Raw genomic sequence first — 23,509 nt, 5'->3', positions numbered from 1 at the left:
CAGCTGGGCTCTGTTGAGATGTTGGGTCATTCCTATCCCATAAGGAGAAGCAGGGGGAGATACACAGGTGAGGGAAAAACACAGCTATGGAACCAATGCCTCTTGACTTCGCCACTGTGTTGTGTGAGCAATGAGGAGAGCTGAAATCAGAACCAAGACCCATGTTCTTACTACCTAAATGTGTACAGAGTTAGACTTCGTTATCAGTGACAGGTGCCTGATTGTCTATGCCATTCCTATAGGATAGACTCATTTTGCATTAGAAAGCACGACGAACTCTCCACCCGACTGGCCAGGTTCAAATCCCAGCTGCGTTACCTAAGTATCACTATTCCACAATACTGTGAAATATGTGAAATTTATGTAATCACGTAATCTCAATTTAAAAAAAAAGAAAGCTTCCCAACCTCTCTGTGCCTAGACATTCTCCTCTGTAAAGCAAGAATAACTGTAGTGTCTATAAGAAAGGATTATACAAACATTGACTGCATTCACACCTGCAAAGAGCTGAGAAGTGTCAGCACACATTAAAAAGAAGGGTAACAAGATGGCCAAGGGAAAAAGACCCCTGGAAAGCCTTCAAATAGCCTCATGTCTAGATAAGAAAGGATGAACCTAGTTTAAGTATGAAGTGACTTTAGTCATTATTTGTTTGTGATGACCAAACTAGCAGATTTTGACATACTGGCCAATGACAACTGTACATATTAAGTAAATCTGAGTAAATTTTCCATTGCAGATGGAAAAAATTACTTTTCAACAACAACAATCAAAAATAAATATGCTACAGAAATATAAATAGTCTGAACATTTCGGAGAGCGTATAACCCAGCTGTGATCCTTCTCCCAAAGCCATTGGTCAACAAATAAAGGCAGAATCAGGAAGGAAAATGCCAAACAAATATCCAGAGGATGTGTACACAACTCCCAGAAATTCTAACTGCTTTACAAGTTTCAGCTAATAATTCGTTGGACTGGTTTATGTTGAGCATTCTAGAACTGATTTTCCTGCTCCTTCATCTATCTAAATTTACTTCTTTGTGATAAGATTTTATACTTGAGGGTTTTGTCATTTTTTCATATCTTTCTCCCCCCGTAAAAAGTAAAAGTGCATATGAGCATGGAGTTCATTACTATACCTGACATCATGTCTGTCTTTCTCTCTCTCTCTCTCACCTGAATATTTCATTGTAATATTGAAATTTAAGTCTTTTATTTCTTTCATGTCCCACTTCAGCTGAATGTTCAGAGATGATCTGAGCTAAGGTTATGCACTGGTATTATGGCAATTACAAGAGTGAGTGAAATCAGCTGTAGGGCATGAACTTGGGGCCTAAGCACTGTCCTTGAGCTCTTTCACTCAAGGCTAGCTCTGTACCACTTTGAACCATAGTGCCACATTCAGCTTTCTGGTGGTTTTATTGGAGATATAAGTCTCACAGACTTTCTTGCCTGGGCTGGCTTCAAACTGTGATTCTCAGATCTCAGCCTCCTGAGTAGCTAGGAATACAAGCAAGAGCCATCAGCTCCTGGCTTGCTTCCTAGGTTTTTAAGGGAACTTCTTAGCCCTATTCAACTAATATTAACATGACTAAGGATGTGATACATACTACTAGATACATACATACAAACATACGTACTACTACTACTACTACCAGCTGAAAGACGACCATCTCCGGGTTGTGACAGGATGGAGGTGGCCCAATCTAGGACAATTTGGTAGAACTGGTGGTATTTGAGTTGTTTTTGGAGAATATGTGCAAGTTTTACAGACCCCTCCATATGGTATTCCCAGCAGAGGGAAGAGTGTGACAAAATTCAGTTGTCAGAGAAGCATGAGTGTGTGTGAAGCAAAGGATGGGATGTGAGGGAGTGTCCCTGTATGGCATGCAAGGAAAGTGCTGAGAAGTGGGAATGAACATGCACAGCTTGTACAACTGGAGTCCCATACCGGTGAGGCTGAATATCATAAGTGACTTAGACTACTCTCTGGACAGTGTAATTATTTTGAGCTCAGAAGCCATTCAAAAGTTTTCTGCATAGCATGAATTAGTCTTATTACATGTTTAGATCCCTGATTTTAAGATCAAACCTATGGATTTAGGGGGAAGATGTGCAACCTTCTAAGGAAGGGTAAAGCTAAAATAGGAAGGATTCTTAGAAAAACCACATCAAGATAAAGAGGGGTAAGAAAGAACCTGAGCTTAAAACAGGATAATATGACAATAAAGGGGGAGGAGATTCAAGGCTGCTCAGGAATTAGGATTTCTAGAAATGAGAAATGCACTCAAATTTGTCAGTGGAGAAAATAGGGGAATTTCGATTCCAGAGTTGGTAACAGTATATTATATTATGATCCTGTAACATCCTGTGCCAATAGTAGCTAAGAGACATTGGAAAATAATAATATACTTCCAAGTCTCACTGAAAGCCATCAGGATCTAGGGTCATGCTACACTGACTGTTCTAGATTGCCTTAAGTTCACATCAATTTTAGCCTATGGCTATGAGAGAAAACTGGGTTTTTCAATTAACATACTGGCAGAAACATGAGGCAGACACAGCTCATTTCATGGTGGCCAGGAAGCAAAGGGAACAAGAAAGGACAAAGTGAAGACACACCCTCCAAAAATCAGGTCTCCAGCAATCTATTTTGTCCAACGAAGCCCCACCTTGCAAATTCCTTCTCATTTTCTTGGTCCATTCACATTTAGAATCCATCAAACCATGAGTCATGTCAGAGCCTTCATGTTCCAGTCATTTCTGGAGACACTCTCATAGATACACTCAGAAGAGTGTTTTACTAATCTCCTATATCCCAGAGTTCAATCAAGTTGATAAGCAAGATTAGCCAGCATATCTTAGATGAGTAATTCTCCAAGAAATAATGTAGAATTTGGGGTTGTTGATCAGATTTTTTTTTATCATTTTCAGCCAAAAAATAGTACTCTCTTTATGAGTAGTAAAACAAAAAGAGCTTTAGGGCAGAATGGTATGGGAAAGCAAATAAATTGGATGTGTGTGTGTGTGTGTGTGTGTGTGTGTGTGTGTGTGTGTGTGTGTGTGTGTGTGTGTGTGTGTGTGTTTCTGGTGCTGTCTCTGCACTGGCTTACTGTCTAAGATTGTCTTCAGTGATCCATCTATGACACTGCTAGGCCTTTGTAACTACATGCCTTGCTTAAAGGCAAATAGAGAGAGGTCAGGGAGCTTTCTTTGTATCTGCCACTTTTCAAATGCCTTCTTCTTGCAACATTTGGGGTGGCATATTCTATTCCATACACTGCTCTTTTGTAGATGTCGTTAAGGTAGTAGATGCCTCAGCATTACTTGTGGGGAAGTATCAAGCAGAAATACAATCCAATGTGTCATTCAGCCAAATGGGGTCTCTGCACCACAGGACAGAAAGAGCTGCCCGTGAACCACTGCAGATGACGGAGTAGCTGACATTCCAAAAGGCTCCCTGTGGAAGATCAGAATAGAAACTCTGGTTCTTTCCACAGATTTGCCTGTGCTTCTGTGGTAAAAGAAAATGACCCTTCGGCTAGGATGTAGATTTCATAGAGCAAGAAAAACATCTGGAGCCTTAGCCAGAAGCAAAACAGGCCGGGACAGGCTGGTGGGTCCAGTGGGGATCTACCCACAAGATCTGGCCCCTGGCCTTCTAAGCTGCCACCAATAACATATGTTTACATGCTAATGAATGTCAGACTCATTCGGAATAAATTTGCATCCATCAAAGTCGAGTGAGCAGAATGTTTTGTTGTGTGGAAATGACCCCTAGGATTCCGGGGAGAACTTGAACTGCTTCACACATCCAACAACCAAGGCATCAGAGAAGGGGAAATGTAAGCAACATCAAAAAGCTGAGCTGGGCTGGGCACTGGTGACTCAGACCTGTCATCCTAGCTACTCAGGAGGCTGAGATCTGAGGATCACGGTTCAAAGCCAGCCCAGGCAGGAAAGTCCGTGAAACTTTTATCTCCAATAAACCACTAGAAAACCGGAAGTGGCACTGTGGCTCAAGTGGTAGAGCACTAGCCTTGAACAAAAGAGCACAGGAACAGCACCCAAGCCCCAAGTTCAAGATAATAAAGAAATCATTGGTTTTTGCAAGTGGCAGAAGTAGTCTTATAATTTATCCAAAAGCTAACTCGAGAGCATGATGATAGAGGGAGAGAAGGAATAAAGGGAATCAGAAGGTGAGTGATGAGGAACAGATTTTCTTTCTCAGGAAGGACTCGAGAGGACTTTGGTTTGCTCCTGAGAAAAGCCTTCATTCTGCCCTTGCTCCTATGGAGTGAGTCAATGCACTCCACGAGTCTCAACTTCATCTATAAGTAGAAGTTCTGGCTAGAAGAGTTTAAAACTAACTGCAACTAAATTAGTTTCTCAGTGACTCATGCCTATAATCTTAGCTACTCGGGAGTCTGAGATGTAGAGAACTAAAGTATCAAGCCAGCACAGTCTGCAAAAGTCCATCTCCAGAAGAACCAGCAAACAAGAAGGCTGGAGGCATGGGTCAAGTGGTAAAATGCCAGCAGAGCAAGCGGCAAAGTGAGCTGTGAGGCCTTAAGTTCCAACACTGGTACTGGCACACACACAAAAAGTGACTACAACTACAAAGACCAATAGGAATGGACCACTTCATTTCAATAAGTCATAGAGGTAGCCAGACTACTCTCAGTGTCAACCAAAGTCCCAGAGAAAATGTCACATGCAAAGGGACAAGGGACAAATTAGTAGGAGTCCCTGCCAAGGTTCTTTAGAGCTGAGTGGAAAAGATCGTTCCCACCCATGTTAAAAGAAGGTCTCAGGGAGCCAGTATTAAGTCCAGGATGAGTAGGTAGAAAGGGAGGTAGAAGAGATGCCCCATCCCTCCTCCACCCTCCATCCTTACCAACTGCCTGTGACAGACTCAACAACCACCGACCCCAAGCAAGAGATCCAGGACAGACTCTGAGGTTCAGAGACAGGAGGCACACAAGGTTCCATGGAAGTCACCGTCTCCCTTTCAGCACCAGTGTATAGGGTAAGAACAGTGAAGGAAATGACAGAAACCACATTCATCGTGTCCTGAGCACCTCAACCAAATCTTGCGTGGGATTTCATCTTTTCCAAGGATGCCCAGCACTGACACCTAGGGTCATGGCCTGCGTGGCTTCACAGTTGGTCTGATCTGTGAGCAGCCTTTTCCTCCTTCTCCTCCAGCCCTGGTGTCTGTTCCCTGACAGCTGTGGGCTTTTGCTGCTGTCAAATCATCGTCGCCTCTTCCTGACTTCTGTCCCCTCACTCCTTAAATAGCAGAGAGCTATTATATTATAGGCCGGGAAAGTACAGGCCAATTAGAGCTTTACATACACTGATGGAATGTCAACAGGCTTTCAAATTGTGCTGAGAGTTCTCTCACGAAGAACAGACACGCGCTAAAGGGTTGTGGATGGTTAGACTCCATCTGCTACGAGCTGAATTGTTGCCCTGGGTTCATATGTCAAAGCGCTATCTGCCAGTGTCTTAGAACATGATTTATTGAGAGATAGGATTCCTACAGAGTAATGAAGGCCAAATGGGCTCCGTTGAGCGGTCCCAATCCAGGAAGACCAGAACCCTTTACAGAAGAGATCAGGACAGGTATACGTGGAACGGCTGTATGAAGATACAGAGATACAAACCTAGCAGAGGTACCTCAGAAAAACCCAAACCTGTCAACCCTTTGAACTCACCCTTTAGACTTGTGAGATGGTAAGTCTCTTGTTATTTGAATCACTCAGACCGTGGTACTTTGCATGGAAGCTCGGGAAGAACAAGTTATCATCTTTGCAGTCACAAATTCCACTCGTTGCTCTCATGTTCCTGGCCATGCTTTGGGTGACCTATGGATGAGAGGGTGGAGCTGTCTGTTTTCAAGGGAGGATGGAGGAGCTGAGAGAGAAATGGGAAATAGCAGACATGGGAAACATCAGCAATACATGAGCCCCTACGGGAGTGTACTATTGCAGCTTTACCTCCTGACTATAACTCACCTTGAGCTCGTCCTTGGTATTACTCTATGATGTGTTTTATGGCAGTGGGGTGGGAAGGGTTGTTATGTAGCTAGGCTAGCTATTCTGAGTGTGTAATTCTGACTCTGAGACTAGTCTCCTCCCCATACAGAGTCCATACAAATAGTAAATTGTCCCCTCAACATCCACATAGCAAACTGAAGCACTCAATTGTCTCCCTGTCATGATGACACTACCGTACCCCATTCTAAGGGCTTTTCTGGTCCTGGGGCTTGAACTCAGGGCCTGGGCCCTGTCCCTGAGCCTCTTCATACTCAAGGCTAGCACTCTACCACTTGAGCCACAGTGCCAGTTCCTGCTTTTTCTGAGTAGTTAATTGGAGATAAGAGTCTGACAGACTTTCTTTCCTGGCTGGCTTCGAACCACAATCCTCACATCTCAGCCACCTGAGTAGCTAGGATTGCAATCTGGTTTTTTTTTCTGACTTGTTGCTTACTTTCTTTGGCTAAAGCAGGCCTCCTTCTCCATCAGCATCTAAGCTCTGTAAAAGAAGGGACTGTGCCTGTGTTACCAGTTTGCCTTATGCACCTAACATAGTGCCTACTGCATAGTAGAAATAATAATAAACTGTTTAACTTGTCAAATGAACAAGTAAAAAGTCATCACTTAGAAGGTGAGTGGTTTGGTACTCCCAATATCTAAAGTTAACCTATCAATGTGCCACTATTTCATCTAAAGAAAGAAAGAACACTGCCCGATTAGTTATAAATGTCCTAAGATTCTTTTGATGTCACTGAGTTAGGTCAGCACTAACTAGACACTCTACAGACTTCCTGAAGCCACGCTCTGGCTTGAACTCCATTTGATATCAGCATCTGAACATGCATGCCTTCTTTTTCCTCATTCAACAGTTCAGAGCTCAGACTTCACATTTATACCCACAATTAGTAAGATTCATATTCAAGAAGAAGGCTAAATTGTTCATTTGTGTTAACTCAGCACTTGGGACCAGTTAGAAAGCAAAGATACGTTTTGTCTTTTCAGAATAAGCCTTCAGTTGCTGGCTACAAAACAAACTCTGTGCCCTGCTGATCCAGCCTCAGTTATCTGATTTAAACTAGATTTTTTTGGTAGTTGTGGGGCTTAAACTCTGGGCCTGGGTGCTGTCCCTGAACTCTTCAGCTCAAGGCTAGTGCTCTACCTCTTGAGCCACAGCTCCACTGCAGGTTTTCTAGTGGTTTGTTAGAGATAAGAGTCTCATAGACTTTTCCTGCCTAGGCTGACTTTGAACCGTGATCCTCAGATCTCAGCCTCCTGAGTAGCTAGGATGACAGGTGTGAGCCACCGGCACCCAGCTAATAGATTATTTGTTAAAACTCACCTTTCCCAACAGGCCATATACAAAAATGATGTCATTTAAACACTGAAAATTTGGAGAGAAGATAGAAAATAGATAGATGGATGGATAGATAGGAATTTTCACTTATTTCTAAGACTCAAATTTATGTCAACTAAATTCAGCTTACCAAGTCAAATTTGAAAGCATAGAAGGATGGATGAATGTGATAAATGCATTGTGTATGCATGTATGGAAATATCTAATTTATTTGCATAATCAGTATGTATTAATATGTACAATTTGAAGAGTACAATGACATGGGCCTTCTGTTTACACTCAGTCATTCTCATTTATCTAATAATTTTAACACACCTAAATTTTACTTTAACAATATCCACTTTTGAGCCCTTTGGAAGTATACATATGCCAAAACTCAAGGATATAGAAATTCACACCATTGCTTTGTTTTGCCAAATTATATTTCATTTCAAAGGAATCTTTACTAAAAATACCAACTACTTTCATATGTTTCTTTTTCTTTTTCTTTTTGCCAATCTTGGGGCTTGAACTCAGCGCCTGAGCATTGCCCTTGAATGTCTTTGTCCTCTTGGCTATCACTCTACCACTTGAGACACAGCAACACCAGCTTTTTCTGAGTTAATTGGAATTAAGAGTCTCACAGACTTTTCTGCCCAGTCTGGCTTCGAACCATGATCCTCAGATTTCAGCCTCCTAAGTAGCTAGTATTACAAGCATGAACCACTGGCACTCAGCTATGTATTTGTTTCTTAATGCATTTTCCACCTCTAATAGTTTCCTTAATGTATAAAGCCTCTGCTACAATGGATACTTTTTTTATATAGCAAGTTGGAATTTTTTGTTCCCTGATAAAAAATAAGTTCTTTTTCCATGCTGTTGAGCCATTGATTTTGTTGCTTTCTCTAGGGTGGCAAAAACTAAATTCTAATCTCAGAAATAAAGTAAAATTTGAATAACAACGAATTCTGATAAGGATAAAGAGAAGAGAGATCTTAACACACTGTTGGCGGGAATGTGTATTAGTTCAACCACTCGAACTGGTGTGAGATGTCCTAAAAACTAGAGCTGCCCTGTGGTTACATACTATTCTTGGGTGTTTACACTAAACTTCAGGACAAGATGCATCCATGACACCAACACACCCATGTTCAATAGCCAAGTTATGGAAATGACCAGAGGCCCTTAAAATGGGTGAATGGATCAAAAAGTATATGGGATACATATATATTCAAATTTCATACAGACATCAGGAAGAATGAAATGACATCATTGACACTGAAGTTGATGCATCTAGAAAACAATACAGTGAAACAAACTAAGCCCAGAAAGACAAAGGGCTCTTGTTTTCTCTCCTTTGTGGATCTTAGATCTCAACATGCTCACAGAGAGGCACGCACTTCATGCATAATTTAACTGACTAACCTTAAGTATATCCAGAAACAAACCTCCATGGAGTAAACCTTTTGAATAATTAACAGGCCAGTTTAACAAAATGAATATCAAGAAACTGAAATGAGAGTATAGGAGGGGAGCTAGTGGGAGGGGGCAGTGTGGATGAATGAAAGGGAACAGAGGACAAATACAGCCAGAAGGCGCAATATAACATGTGTGATAAAGGAAGTGGGAATTGGCATGAAATGATTTGGGGAGGGGGAAGAGAGTACCAAAGGGATGGAGAAAATTGATAGAAGGGATGATTCTGATTGAAACTGGACACTAAAATGAACATGTTAAATTTCAAACACCCCCTCATACTACCTTTTGAAGTTCAGAAATTTTTTAAAAATGAAATTAAATAAATTTGACTGCAATTCACATTTTGAAAAAAGTAAAGAAGAAATGAGGGAAGAAAAAGGGAGAGAGGAAAAAAAGAATAGGAAGGGAGGAGGGAGAGAAGGAGAGAAAGAGGGCTTCCTGGAGCAAAATTGCTGGACTGATTCAATATGCTGCCCATGTTCAGTATCTTAGATGACAATCTAGCTCCCCTGTTGGAATCTATAAGTGATTGCTTGTCCTGTATATCTTTAAAAGCAAGTTAGAAAACCATCCATGTGTCACAGGGCCAGAACCCCATCTCTGCAGCAAGGCAAGGCTCATCAGCCTCTGACTCAGCCTGGCAGGAGGCTGTGTCAGGAAAGAGCATTCAGATGGCGACCACGGAAGACAGATGAGGTGAGCAGAAGAGGAACTTCCATCTTGCCTGTGATTCCTTCAGAAATGAATAGGTTGTTAGAATCAGGGACCCAGCTAGAAACACCCCACAGATGTGAGTTAAAACGGGCTGAAATTTTCAAATCAAGATAGGAACCCTACACTGAGATATAAATTCTGCCACAACACACATGTGCATGTGTGTGTGTATGCCCACACAGCACACACACATACACACGCACGCATGCATGCACGCAACTTGTCAGATTGCTCCTAATGACACCTTAGAAGAGCATTTGCCTAAAAGTGATTGCAACCAAACCACTGAGCCTGAAGGATCCGGCAATCAATACCAGGCAGGGGAAAGCATGTCGTTTTGCATCAATTGGCGTGATGAATCTTTTACATAATGTGAATCACTGTCTAATTGTGGCTGTGATTGCACCTACCACCATCAGCATGCTCCCAGCCAGTCAGAAAATGAGAAGAAAATTACGAAGAATCGAGCTCTTGTGCATCAGAGAAAGAGAACTACCCCATAGGAAATCAAATTGGCCATGTGGATAAGAGAGAAGAGTACACATAATAAGCTACAGCACAGAGACGCACAAAGCCACCGGGCATATGTCTTATCTGTCTACTTATACCTTTCCAAAGTCACTACCTGCTACCCCACAACTCACACGAAGAACAAAGCTCCAGTGTGAGTGCCCAGCAGAGCTGGGGTTAAACCACAGCTCGGTCACTTCTTATCTGTGGAATTCTGGGCAAGTTCCATTTCTCAGCTCACTTTTAGAGCCAGAAGGTGGAGATGAAATGGGATTTTATAAGATATGTAGAAGATACATGAGTGGTTGACACTCAAGTAATGTGAACTGAAATCCCGGTTCCTTCTTTAAAAAGTAACTCCACTTAGGAAGCTAAGTGTCAGAGGAACAAAGCTGGACCTACAACTCATCTTTCAATCTGGCGCCCTCCACAGCAGAGGACTTTGGGTTCTTAGGTGAGAGATGAGAAAGGCTTAGGTACAATAAAAATCCTAGTCCTCATGTCGTCTGTTTCAGCAGCTGTAACTCTGCCCTGGAAACACTTCTGCAGATTCCTCATTATTTAAAAGGGAAATAACTTAATAAATTGTCTGATCACCTAAGTGGATCTGATGAGAAGTGGGATCCTGAACGAAGAGCAAGGTTAGAAGATGTACTCAGGAATTCAGATGATATCCTGCACAGGTAGGATGCAGTAGAAGGTGCTGAGCAAAGTAAATTTTTCTTCAATGTTCAGCCTCAAGATTATTTCTCTTTGGCTCGATACTCTTCCTCCCAGGCCCACTCAAGAAGCAACATCACCCATGTGGCAGCTGCGCCTCTCAAAATGGAAGTAAGATCTCCAGTTTTGAGTCCACGGAGGCAAGCCAGATGAGTTGAGAACTGCCATCGTGGTCATTCTTTCCTATTCCTCAAAGTCTGTGGCTGAACAGAGGCCCGAAAGTCTGGCTGCCTTCTTTAGTTTCCATCCTCCTTTCCCATCCTCTTTAGTTCAAAGTGTTGATGTCTCTGCAACTACTCTCCTCTCATCGCTGGGTTCTGTTGAGATGGCTAACAGTACTTAATCCCCCTCATCAAATATTATTGAGCCTCAAATTAGGCTGAACATTGTTGTATCCTTGAGCTTTCTTTTCTTTTCTTTTTTTTTGGGGGGGGGGGGAGGTCCGGTCGTGGGCCTGAACTCTGGGCCTGGGCGCTGTCCCTCAGCTCTTCAGCTCAAGGCTAGCACTCTACCACTTGAGCCACAGTGCCACTTCCGACCTTTTTTTCTGCCTATGTGGTGCTGAGGAATTGAACCCAGGGCCTCATGCAGGTAAGGCAAGCGCTCTACCACTGAGCTACCTTCCCAGCCCCTTTATTTTCTTTTCTTAATAACTGCTTTTGCTTTCTCTCTCCTCTTGCATTCTACTATTAATGAATAGCTAATTAATCAATAGCTAATCAATCAATAGTTCACCAAGTTCCTAGCCACTGGACAGGCATTCCTCTCGTTTCTGACAACAGGTTCCACTTTGCTTGCCGAGACCATATTCTGTCTGCTTCCCATTCACGGTAATACATGTATTCTCTAGGATAACAAAAAGTTTCTCTCCCACTGAATCCTTACCAGAACGACTTTTACCATTCGGATTTCTACTCATAACCCTTTACCACAATCTAGGCTCTTTCGAGCCTCTGTCTCAAAACTTTTCCAACTCTCCCCACCACTCAGCTACAAAACCACTGCCATCTCAGTACCAAAACCTGAACCAGTGGATGGCAAAACTAAAAGATATTTCTAAAAGTTCTGAGGCTAAGAAGTCCAAAGTGAAAGCCATAGTTGGGTCAATTTCTGACAAAAAAAAAAAAAAAAAAAAAAAAAAAACCTCCCTAGTTTACAGGTAATCTTCTCTGGGCTATGACTTCACATTGAGAGAACAACAGAGGTTTCTGGTATGCCTTCTTATATAGGATCTTATACAGTCAGATTAGGGCTCCACCCTACAGCTTTAATTAATTAACCTTAGTTACTTCCTTAAATGGGGCTGGGGAGGAGAGCAGTTTAAGGTGTCAAGTTATGAATTGGTAAAGGGTTGGGGTACACAGATACTCAAAACAGCTCATTAGCTGTAAATCTCGAGCAAATCAGATAATACTGCTGAACGTTCATCAAAGAGGACACTAAGTTCTTAGCCTCACAGGCTTCTGATGAGGAATCGATCAGATGAAATCCACATGAAGATCTTTGCAAGCCATTAGAAGCTGTACAAATGTCAGCAACATAAGGAAAAAAAGGGAAAATGTCAGATATGTAATGTAAGGAGTGTAAAACATGCTGGGCCTGAACCACTTATTAGTTGACATTTTTCTGCACCTCTCCTTTAGAAGAAATTTTTTTTAAAAAGTAAATGGCTACAAAAGAGAAATCATATTTTTGTACAGAATCTAGGGTAACCATGTGAATTCTTCTTGGTCCATTTCCCACATTTCCTAACAGACAATGAGAAATAAGGTCAGACTTGCATTGAAATGGAACAATAAAAACAAGGTTCGGCAGGTTAGCAGTGGACTGAAACGTTTTTGAAAGCGTTTCCCATCTAGATTGAGATCAAATGGTACTTCTAATGAGGAAACATAGCTAACCCCATATCTCGTGCTTTAAACATCATGTTGCTACCCAGTTCTACCTGGCATTACTGTGTCACTGTGTGTCACAATAAGGAAGAATATCACCAGAGCATTTCATGACACTCTGTGTGAACTAATGTAACTTTCTTTTTATGTCTATTTATCTGTTTCTTTCCATCACCATCTTCATTTATGTAGCTAAAGTAGAGATCCATACTGTGTTTAATCCTGGAAGTCTAGCCTTTCCTCTACAGAAAACTAGTGGATAGATCATCAGTGAGAATGAACCCTTTTATTCAATACTAGATTCTGGAAACTCAGAATTAACATATCTTCCAACAGGTACAAGAAAGCAAGATAAATGCCACCAAGCTGGGCAGAATTCTCATGCAGTTTTTACTAAGTACTCTCTCAAAATTGGATATATTAGCCACATAGTATCTGTGTCTTCCCAGACCAGCTTAGACACCTTGGGTCCCTGTTGAGTTCATCAATTTTACTAATGCAAAACAATGATTTTCTTCAAGACCATGCTGTTGAAAGGAGATTCCAATATTGTCCTAGGTTTATGTTATTCATTAGAGAGCTATATTGTATATGGTTTGAAGGACATGGTGATCTCTCCAGGAGAGTTTTACCTGCTTGGAAGGGGAGACTAGCTTATACAACCCTCTAGCTGCTTAAGGACAGGATACCTTGTGAGTATGACTTCTGATGTGGTATTCCTGAGCACAAAGGCTTAGAATGCTCATCATGAAACTGTCAAATGAAAGAAAGATTTGTGCAAAGAAATCATCAGACTCCCTACAACATAAGCAATAGTACTCTCATCCCCTTTTTGTGAATACTTTCCTTTCCTTTAAGTAGTTGTACAAAGGAGCTGCGTTCAACAGAGCAGTTTATGAATACAGTGCCTCTTGATCGATGTCACCCCTTCCCACATTCTCACCCACCACCCCATCCCCCGCCCCCTTACTGTTCTTAGTTTTTAGGTTGTATTTTGAATTTTTGCCATTCAACAAAGCAATTTTGCGTATACGTCCCATCGCTTCGACAGCTCATAACCAAAGTTGACTGAAGAAAATAGACCATTAAAAAATTTTTCAAGGCCAATTGCAAATAAAATTCCACTAAGAGAAGCTCAAAAACAGCATTTAGAAGATGCACTCAGGATGCTGATTTTATATTACAAATTAGTTGACATTTCAGCCTGCTTAAAAACAACACTTCAGATGAAATCTGTCTGAAACTTAAATCATCAGAACATTTTAGAATTGAGTATGGTGTTGCGTTTTGAAAATCAGATGTATTCAGGCAGAATTATTTGGTTAAAAATTCAAAATCTGAAGATAGTTTAATTTTGCATTTCCCCATTTCAAATGGTAAATTAAAACATTGATCTGAAATTTCTATTTTATATCCATTTTACCCATAACAATTGATACTCTCACTTGGTGGCTCACCTATTTCCAATTTCTTTTTCTCTTCTTTCATTTTCAAATTCATAAGAAATATTCATATCTTTTGCTAATGCTTCAAATCTCCCAAACATACTTTCAGTTACTTTCTCTCATTTGGCTTAATTCATAGGGCTCAATTGAAAACACGACAGAAAGGAAATGAGGTTAATTTTGGAAATATTCATGGCTTTACTTTCTTCAAAGCTAAGAAAGTCAAGTTATAATGAATTCTGATTTGGGGATATAAATAAGATATCACAGTCCAAAATAATGCCATAAGCTCTCTTATGGTTCTACTTTTTAATTTTCAGTATTTGCTCATCTTCTATAATGTTCTTGGGAAAGAACCAGCCATTGAACATGATACAGCAATGTGGTTGTCCCTCTGTATCCCAGGGGAGTTGGTTTTAGCATCTTTATGAATACAAGAATCTCCAGTGCTCAGATCCCTTATACAAAATCCCTTCTATACCTCCAGATGCTTTGAATCATCTTTATATTACTTATATTGGCTAAAACGATGGGAGTGCTGTGTAAACAAGTATGTCACAATATTGTTAAGGAATAATGACATGTTAAAAAATTCTATACAGGGAGGAATATCAATACCCAATTTCAAACTCTACTATAAAGCCATAGTAATCAAAACAGTTTGGTACTGGCACAAGAACAGACCTCAGGACCAATGGAATAGAATTGAAAACCCAGAAATAAACCTACCCATCTATAGCCATCTAATCTTTGATAAGGGAGCTAAAAAAATAGAATGGAAGAAAGACAGCCTCTTCAGTAAATGGTGTTGACAAAATTGGTTAACTATTTGTAGAAAACTAAAGCGAGATCCTTATATATCACCCTGCACCAGAATTAACTCCAAATGGATCAAAGACCGCAGAGTCAAAGCAGACACTCTGAAAACATTACAGGATGGAATAGGAGAAACCCTAGGTCTTGTTGGCACAGGCTGAAGTTTTCTGAATAGAGACCCAGAAACACAACAAATCAAAGAAAGGTTGGACAAATGGGATTGCATGAAATTGCAGAGCTTCTGCATGGCAAAGGACATAGCTAGCAAGATCAATAGAAAGCCCACAGATTGGGAGAAGATCTTTACTAGCCATACAACGGACAAGGGTCTCATATCTAAAATATACCTGGAACTCAAAAAATTAAATGCCCCAACAACAAATCTTCAAAGAAACAACTGCCTATTAAACAAATGGGCTAAAGACTTAAAGAGAAACTTCTCTGAAGAGGAAAGAAGGATGGCCAATAGACACATGAAGAAATGCTCAACCTCCCTAGCCATAAAAGAAATACAAATCAAAACAACATTGAGGTACCACCTCACTCCAGTTAGAATGGCTAAAATCAAGAACTCTAATAACAACAGATGCTGGAGGGGATGTGGACAAAAGAGAACCTTACTTCATTGTTGGTGGGAGTGTAAACTTGTTCAACCACTTTGGAAAGCAGTATGGAGGTTCCTCAAAAGACTCCACATAGAGCTCCCCTATGACCCAGCAATCCTACTTTTGGGCATTTACCCAAATGTTTACAAACAAGACCACACTAAAGCTACCAGCACGACTATGTTTATTGCAGCATTATTTACCATAGCTAAGATCTGGAACCAACCCAGATGCCCCTCAGTAGATGAATGGATCAAGAAAATGTGGTATATATACACAATGGAATTCTATGCCTCCATCAGAAAGAATGACATTGCCCCATTTGTTAGGAAATGGAAAGACTTGGAAAAAATTATATTAAGTGAAGTAAGCCAGGCCCAAAGAAACATAGGTCCCATGGTTTCCCTTATTTGCAATATCTGGTATATGTCTGAGTCAATCAGAAAAGTTCAGATAAGGTGATGTTAGGGAAATGAACCCTAAGATATATATTCAAATATTTTTTTCTTTCATGCGATTGTTTCTAACATATTTATAAGATTATTTCTTTGTTGCTTTGTATGTCCCTCCCCCACAGTATAACCCCTGCTTTCACTGTTGGTATAATTTGTGGAGGGGAAAAACAAATCGTTTAAATAGGGATACAGGTGGACCCATTGCAACAATGAGATGTACAAGTCTTTATGTGGAAAACAAACTTTACAACTTTGGTGCGGGGTGGGGGGGGTGTTGTGGGGGGCGGGGATTGGATGAGGCAGCGGGGGAAGGATGGGAAGGGATGGGAAGGGAAACAAAGGAGGAGGCTACAATGCTTGATAAGAAATGTACTCATTATCTTGCTCATGTAATTGTAACCCCTCTGTACAGTATGTTCACAATAAAAAAAAAAAGTTCTATACAGGTTCCCAACAGATATGGATCCATTTGTATGGAGGGCCATTTGAAGGTACAAGCACATGGTTTTGAGGTTAGGTTTCAGGAGGGTCAGCTCAGGGCTGCTGACCATTGCCAGCGTTGTGTGCGGGCCTTGGACTCTGAGTTTGAAGCCTCTACCTCTGGTGAAGACTGGAGTTTTTGGTACATAAATCAGTGTCCTTCTTTGAAGACATTACCAAGCTTTGGGGCTTTCTCTCTCTCCTCCCCCCTCTCTTTCTTCCTACTCTCTCCTTTCTCTCTCTCTTCCTAATCTCTCTTTGTGTGTCTGTCTCTCTTCCTCTCTCTCATTCCCTCCACTTCTCCTTTTCCATCTTCCAATTACTAAGCAAATAAGCAGCATAGGAAAAGAAGCGTCATGACAAGTGATGGAATGTGAAACGCTCCATTCCTTTTGGTGCTGTTTTATAAGTTATCAAGTGTGGACTTTAGAAACAACCTCCTGGCCTCCTACCCCAGTTCTGACACTTGCCTGCTCTTAGGGCTTGGGTGGGCTGTCCGACCTCCTGTACCCTAATTTTCCCATTACAACAATAATGTGATCCTTGTCTCACAAAGCTGCCATGAGTGGTTAAATGAACTCAGTGCCAGCATCCTTAGTGCTCAGGGGCCCTATGGAAATACATGTGCCTATTCCATGGGTGACACTACACGTAGTCCTGTCTTTATGTGGCTAAACAGATCTGGTGGCCCCATTCTCTGTTGAAGATTGGACTTGGTCTTCTCTCCAGCCGGCCTCTTGCTGCTTCGTAGATAGATGTTTCCAGAAAGCAGGAAAGGCCTGCTCATGGTGCAATGAGGAGGTCATATGTATGCCCTGTAAGTCCTGTGACCTTCACGTCTGACGATGTGACAGAGAGACACAAATGCGTACTGAAACTAGGGTGCATACTGGCACCCAGAGACCCCAAAATTAGGAATCTTGATGTTATAACAAGTTGCAAGCAAGTTTGCTGTTTTCTGGGCAGAAGGAGAAGACATGACCGCATTTCTCAGAGACTGGCTGCACAAGCAATGCTGGGAAATGGTTCCGATAGCACAGTGGTCATGGTCTTCTAGGTGTACCAGGAGGAGTTGGGGAGCCGAGGAGGCCCATAGGTAGCTGCTGTGCGGCCATGTCACTCACAGTGTCATCTACCCAAGGGTCTGTACCGTTCCCAGGCACCAAGGAAGATGGCTTCATTGAGACTAATTCTCCATACAGAGTCAGAGATATGATCTATTATCTCTCCCTCTTCAGGAGAAATAATGGGGTTTTAACTCAGAAAGAATGAATAGCTAAGGAATAGAATCTCAAATGCTGTAATTTCATGACGCATGGCCCATGAGGGGAAAAAAAGGTTTCCTGGACCATTTATTTAGTCTAATCCTTTATAAATTAACAAAGGGGAAATGGTACTCAGTGATCTGGAAGGCCTTGGCTGTGGTAGGGAACAGAAAGAACATTTGTTTAAGCCACTGTATTGGTCTCTTTAGAGCTGTTGGAACAAATTACCATATACTGAGTGGCTCAAAATAACAGAAATAAATGTCTGTTATTTCTGGAAACCCAGGAGTCCAAAGCAAGGTGTCATTAGAGTTAGTTCTTCCCAGGACCCTTCAGGGAGACTGTCCCTTACAGCTCAATCTTGCCTGGAACTTGCTATGCAGCCCATACTGTCTTAGACTGCTCAATCCTCATGCCTCTCTCTCCCTCCTAAACTGGGATTACAGGCATGCTCTAATATGCCTGTCCACCACTGGGTGTTTCAATAGGAAGTGAATCCAGTAGAAGCTTAATGACGTGACAGGGAAGCATGTGTGAATTCAGCAGTGGAAAAGTTAAGGCCACAGATTATTAATCAAGCTTGTCTAGAAGCAATGTGAATGAGGTTACTAACTAGACAAAGATATTCTAGCCTGGAGAAAGAGAATTCACCTTGCCTCCACCTTCTTATTCGATATGGGCTGTTGACAGATGAGACAATGCCCAGATGGGAGATGGCAGATCTTCACTCCGTCAACAAGTCTGATGTTAATCTCTTCCAGAAACACCCAGAAACCATGTCTTACCAAGTGTCTCCGTATCTCATAACCCAGTCAGATTGACACGTGGAATTATTCATCATGTCCAATCTGACTGCAATCTTTATAAGACTATAAAATTTGAATACAGACAGATGCATAGGAGAAAGTCAGGTGAGGGTGAGGATACAAGTGATGATACCAAGTGCAGATGCCAGGACATGTCAATGATGACCAGCCAGCAGCTGAGGCTGAATGCCCACCCAGCCCCAGCCTCCAGATGGAGCCAGCCTTGACAACAGCCAGCAGCTGAGGCTGGCAATGGGAATGCCCACCCCGCCCACCCCCCCCCCCCCACCAGCCTCCAGATGGAGCCAGCCTGGACAATAAATTCATTTGGAACTCAGGCTCTCCACTACATGAGAGAATGCATCTCTGTTGTCCTAAGCTGCCCAGGTTTTACTCATGGTGGATTTGGGGTAGGGGGGTTGAGCAGTCACAAAAACACTGGAAAACAAAGCAAAGTATTTTATAGAAAATAGTTTGGGAATTCATTAGATACACTAGCAAGGAAGAAAAAAGATATTTGTGTCCCTATCTTGGGGTTCATTTCGGTTAATATCATCTTATAGGGTCATATGTACAAAGCTTTTGGCCTTTTCTGCTTGTCCTATACTTGTACTAGTTATTGCAAATAAGGGAAACCATGGGACCTATGTTTCTTTGGCCTGGATTACTTCATTTAATATAATTTTTTCCAAGTCTTTCCATTTCCTAACAAATGGAGCGATGTCATTCTTTCTGATGGAGGCATAGAATTCCACTGTGTGTGTGTGTGTGTGTGTGTGTGTGTGTGTGTGTGTGTGTGTGTGTGTGTGTGTGTATGTATGTCATGGGGCCTGAACTCTGGGCTGGGCGCTGTCCCTCAGCTCTTCAGCTCAAGGCTAGCGTTCTACCACTTGAGCCACAGCGCCACTTCCGGCTTTTTTCTTTTTGCTTATGTGATGCTGAGGAATTGAACCCAGGGCCTCATGCATGCAAGGCAAGCACTCTACCACTGAGCCACCTTCCCAACCCTATCACATTTTCTTGATCCATTCATCTACTGAGGGGCATCTGGGTTAGTTCCATATCTTAGCTATGGCAAATAATGCTGCAATTGGAAAATGGAAGATTATTATAAACTAGGGTATTCAATTTAGAAGTTACAGAAATTTGGAGTAATGACTATACTGTTGTGCTTAAAGGTTAATGCTGCCTACATGGGAAACTAGATTACAGATGTGTGTCTGTATGTGAGAGAGACAGATAGACAGACAGTGAAACAGAAAGCAAGCATGTGAGTGTCCTACTCAAATATGAAACCATCAGCAATGGGGTGATAAATGAATCCCATGCCATTGGGCATTGCTTGCAGGTAAGACTACAGTACATGGTTCCTTGTAACCAAAAGCACCATTCTCTCCACAAATTTTGCCAAAGGCAAGAACTCAGTAAGAGGAAAGGGAGAGAAGCTCATCTCAGAGTGGATGTCATCTTTCAGGAATTAACCACTGAACCTGAGAGTGATCGGGGAAATTGCCACGCTGCTCTGGAAGTTAACATGGCCCATTCAGCAAAGCCAGCAGTGACAAGAATGCACCCATCTCACTCTCTTGCAGAACACAGATGCCCCTCAGCTGACTAGAGGCATCTAATATAGACAGTAAAATACCAGTTGGATAGACTATTCCACAAACAGGTGGTCTTTGTTTGGATTAGGCAAGAAACACCCCATGGATGCTCCATTCCAGGCAGGAGGACCGTGTGTCACCTTTATGCCCCCTTTGCTCCCAATGATGTTATGAAGTCAAAAGAAGAACATTTGAAGAGGTAAAGAGATCAGACATGGAGCCAGACACTGATAAGGTCTGGAGTGAATCAGACCTGAAGTGTGGGATGGTGAGAGAGGAAAGACACCACTCCCAAGAAATGCCAGGGCCAATGACCAGGGTCAGAGGTGAAAGGGGTGTCAGATGCCCCCGTGTAAGAATATACCAGGCGGCTTGAGAGAAGCTGGAGCTCAGGCAAGGCTCGAGGGAGAAACACAGAGGGGAAAGAAGGGGGAACATATAACAGTCCAATGCATGAACCAGCTGTGAGACACTGGACCTGAGCGTGACCAGGATGCTGAGAAAGCTCCAGAACTCTGCATGGTGATGAGAATCCCATGCCTGCATGCTCCACTAGCACAGCCACCAGACAGGCACAGCTGCAGGGCACCAGAGACGTGGCCACTGCCACAGGAGAAGCAGATTCTTAGTGCATGTAATTTCTTTGAATGTAGAATAGACCTGTGGCTGGAGACTCCCACTTTGGATAGCACGGCCAGCTTCCCTCTGTAGCAAGTATGGTGAGATGTCACAAAGAGAGGTCATAAAGAGATGTCAGAAAGAAACTAAAAGACAAATTTGGGAGGTTGCTGTTAGAATTTCCTAGGGGAAAAAACAACAAATTTGGGTATCTTTTTCTTTTTTTTAAAAGAATTTGGTTCCACTGGGTGCAGTTACATACGCCTGTAATCCTAACTACTCTGGAGGTTGGAATGTTCAGATCTTAGTTCAAAGCCAGCCCAGGCAGAAAAGCCCATGATATTCTTTTAAATGCCAAAAAAAGCCAGAAATAGAGCTGTAGCACCAGTGGTAGAATGCCAGCCTTGAGCACAAAAGCTCAGGGACAGTGCCCATGCCCTGAGTTCAAGCCCCAAGACTGGCAAAAGAAAAATAGGAAGGAAAGAAAGAAAGAAGGAAGGGAGGGAGGGAGGGCTGGTGGGAAGGAAGGAATTGGTTCATGTAGTGATGAGGCCTGTAAAGTCCTGGTCCAGTTTCTTCTTTGGAGAAGAATCCATGCTACAGATGAGTGGTAAAAACCATCTGCAGAACACCTTATAAGACAGGCACAGTGGCTCATCCCTGTAATCCTAGCTACTGAGGAGGCACAGATCATGGTTTGAGGCCAGTCTGGGAAAAAGTTCATAAGACTGAATCTCAACTAATAAAAATCTGGGCTTCTTGGGCTGGGAAGGTGGCTCAGTGGTAGAGTGCTTGCCTTGCATGCATGAGGTCCTGGGTTCAATTCCTCAGCACCACATAAGCAAAAAAGAAAAAAGCCAGAAGTGGCGCTATGGCTCAAGTGGTAGAGCGCTAGCCTTGAGCTGAAGAGCTGAGGGACAGCGCCCAGGCCCAGAGTTCAGTCCTCACGACCGGACCCCCCCAAAAAAAATCTGGGCTCCATGTTACACACCTGTGTTCCCAGCTATTAGGTAGATTGTTATCCAGGCCAGCCCAGACAATAAGTGACAACCTATTAAAATAATAACAAAAGCAAAAATTGCTGAAGATGTGACATGAATGATAGAGCATCTGCCAAGGAGGCATAAGGTTCTATATCCAAACCCCTCACATCACACAAAAAAAGAAAATAAAATACTTAAAAACCTCTACCCTGTGCCAGATAGTCAATCTTTGTTCTATTCAGACTACATCAGAGAGATCAATATAATTTACTTGATGTCCACAAACTTACATCCTAACCTCATCTAGAAAACAATCTCAGAACATCTACATTAAAGTTTGACCACATATCTGGGCACCATAGCCCAATCAAGGTGACATATAAGATTAATGCCCACCTGGGGCATTCTTCATGTCAGTGGCAAGGAAGGAAGCAGATATGAGGAGAGAAGAGACCTAGAGATATCTAGCACACCTATCAATAAGTACTAATTCAACTAATTCACAGAAATTAGCTGTTGGGGTAATTGAAGACTGAACATCAGATAATATCAAAAAAGCATTCTTTGCTGGGTTATGTATGATGATGGCATTGTACAGACATGTCCATATTGTTTGAAGATGCATAGTTAAGCACGGAGTGGGTGAAATGGCTTTTTAGGAGAATTTTCTTCAGCTCCGTAAGAGAATGGAGCAAATGTCTCACCTTGGTGTTTGTTGAAAATTGATGATGAGTTTGTACAAGGGTGTCCCATAGTTGTGTCTGTAAGAAAGGTTACTGGGCACTGCTGTGGGCCCTTGTCAGTTTATTTATTTATTTATTTTTTGGGTCCGGTCGTGGGGCCTGAACTCTGGGCCTGGGCGCTGTCCCTCAGCTCTTCAGCTCAAGGCATGAGCTCTACCACTGAGCCACAGCACCACTTCCAGCTTTTTTCTTTTTGTTTATGTGGTGCTGAGGAATCGAACCCAGGGCCTCTGGCATGCAAGGCATGCGCTCTACCACTGAGCCACCTTCCCAGCCCGGCCGTTGTCAGTTATGACCAGCTCATGCTACACTGTATGGAAATTCATCTGCTGGCCCATCATTGCTTTTTAAATATCTTTCTGGGTTTTCTCAAAGTTCCTTCCGCCTTCTCTAATGCATGGCTGCAAAATAACAGCACTGGTTTTTATCCTTTACCACAGAAAAGCAATCAGAGTTGGAATTATGTTAATACCGTTTACGCAAGTTCTGGGGAGAACATTTGCAAATCCCTACTGTGAGAGTATTTCTAAATATTAGTAAAACATTAGGTGGTAACAAAACGCATGGTGAGGGGTTTGAAAGTGTCTTAATGGTAGGTTTGCGCACAAGCGGCTAGTTTAGTTGAAAGATGTTCCAGGACTATTTTTATCTTAATTTGTATTTTATTCAGAAAAGAAAAGATGGCAATACTATGTAAATCCCAGATCACTTTGTAGTTCCATTATTACGGCAGGCTTTAAATAGAAAAGCAGATATCCTTGATGATTTCACATGGAGCTGTGAATTAACAAATGCCCAGAACATGCGTGTGATTTATTTTAATGTCTCTAAATACCATGTACACACGTGGGATCTTCAGAAAATGACACACCAATATTCTACAAACCCCTAATTTATTGGTATGGGTTTCTAAATGTTCTCTAATGGCTCTAAAAGAAAAAGGAGATTTTTTTTCTTTACTTAAAACTAAAGGCTGTCCTCAGTACTACATGTTTTATTT

The sequence above is a fragment of the Dipodomys merriami genome, unplaced genomic scaffold, assembly GCF_024711535.1.
Source record: "Dipodomys merriami isolate MVZ:Mamm:240054 unplaced genomic scaffold, mDipMer1.0.p SCAF_4, whole genome shotgun sequence".
In the NCBI taxonomy this organism is placed as follows: domain Eukaryota; kingdom Metazoa; phylum Chordata; class Mammalia; order Rodentia; family Heteromyidae; genus Dipodomys; species Dipodomys merriami.
Note: the sequence above shows the minus strand (reverse complement) of the source record.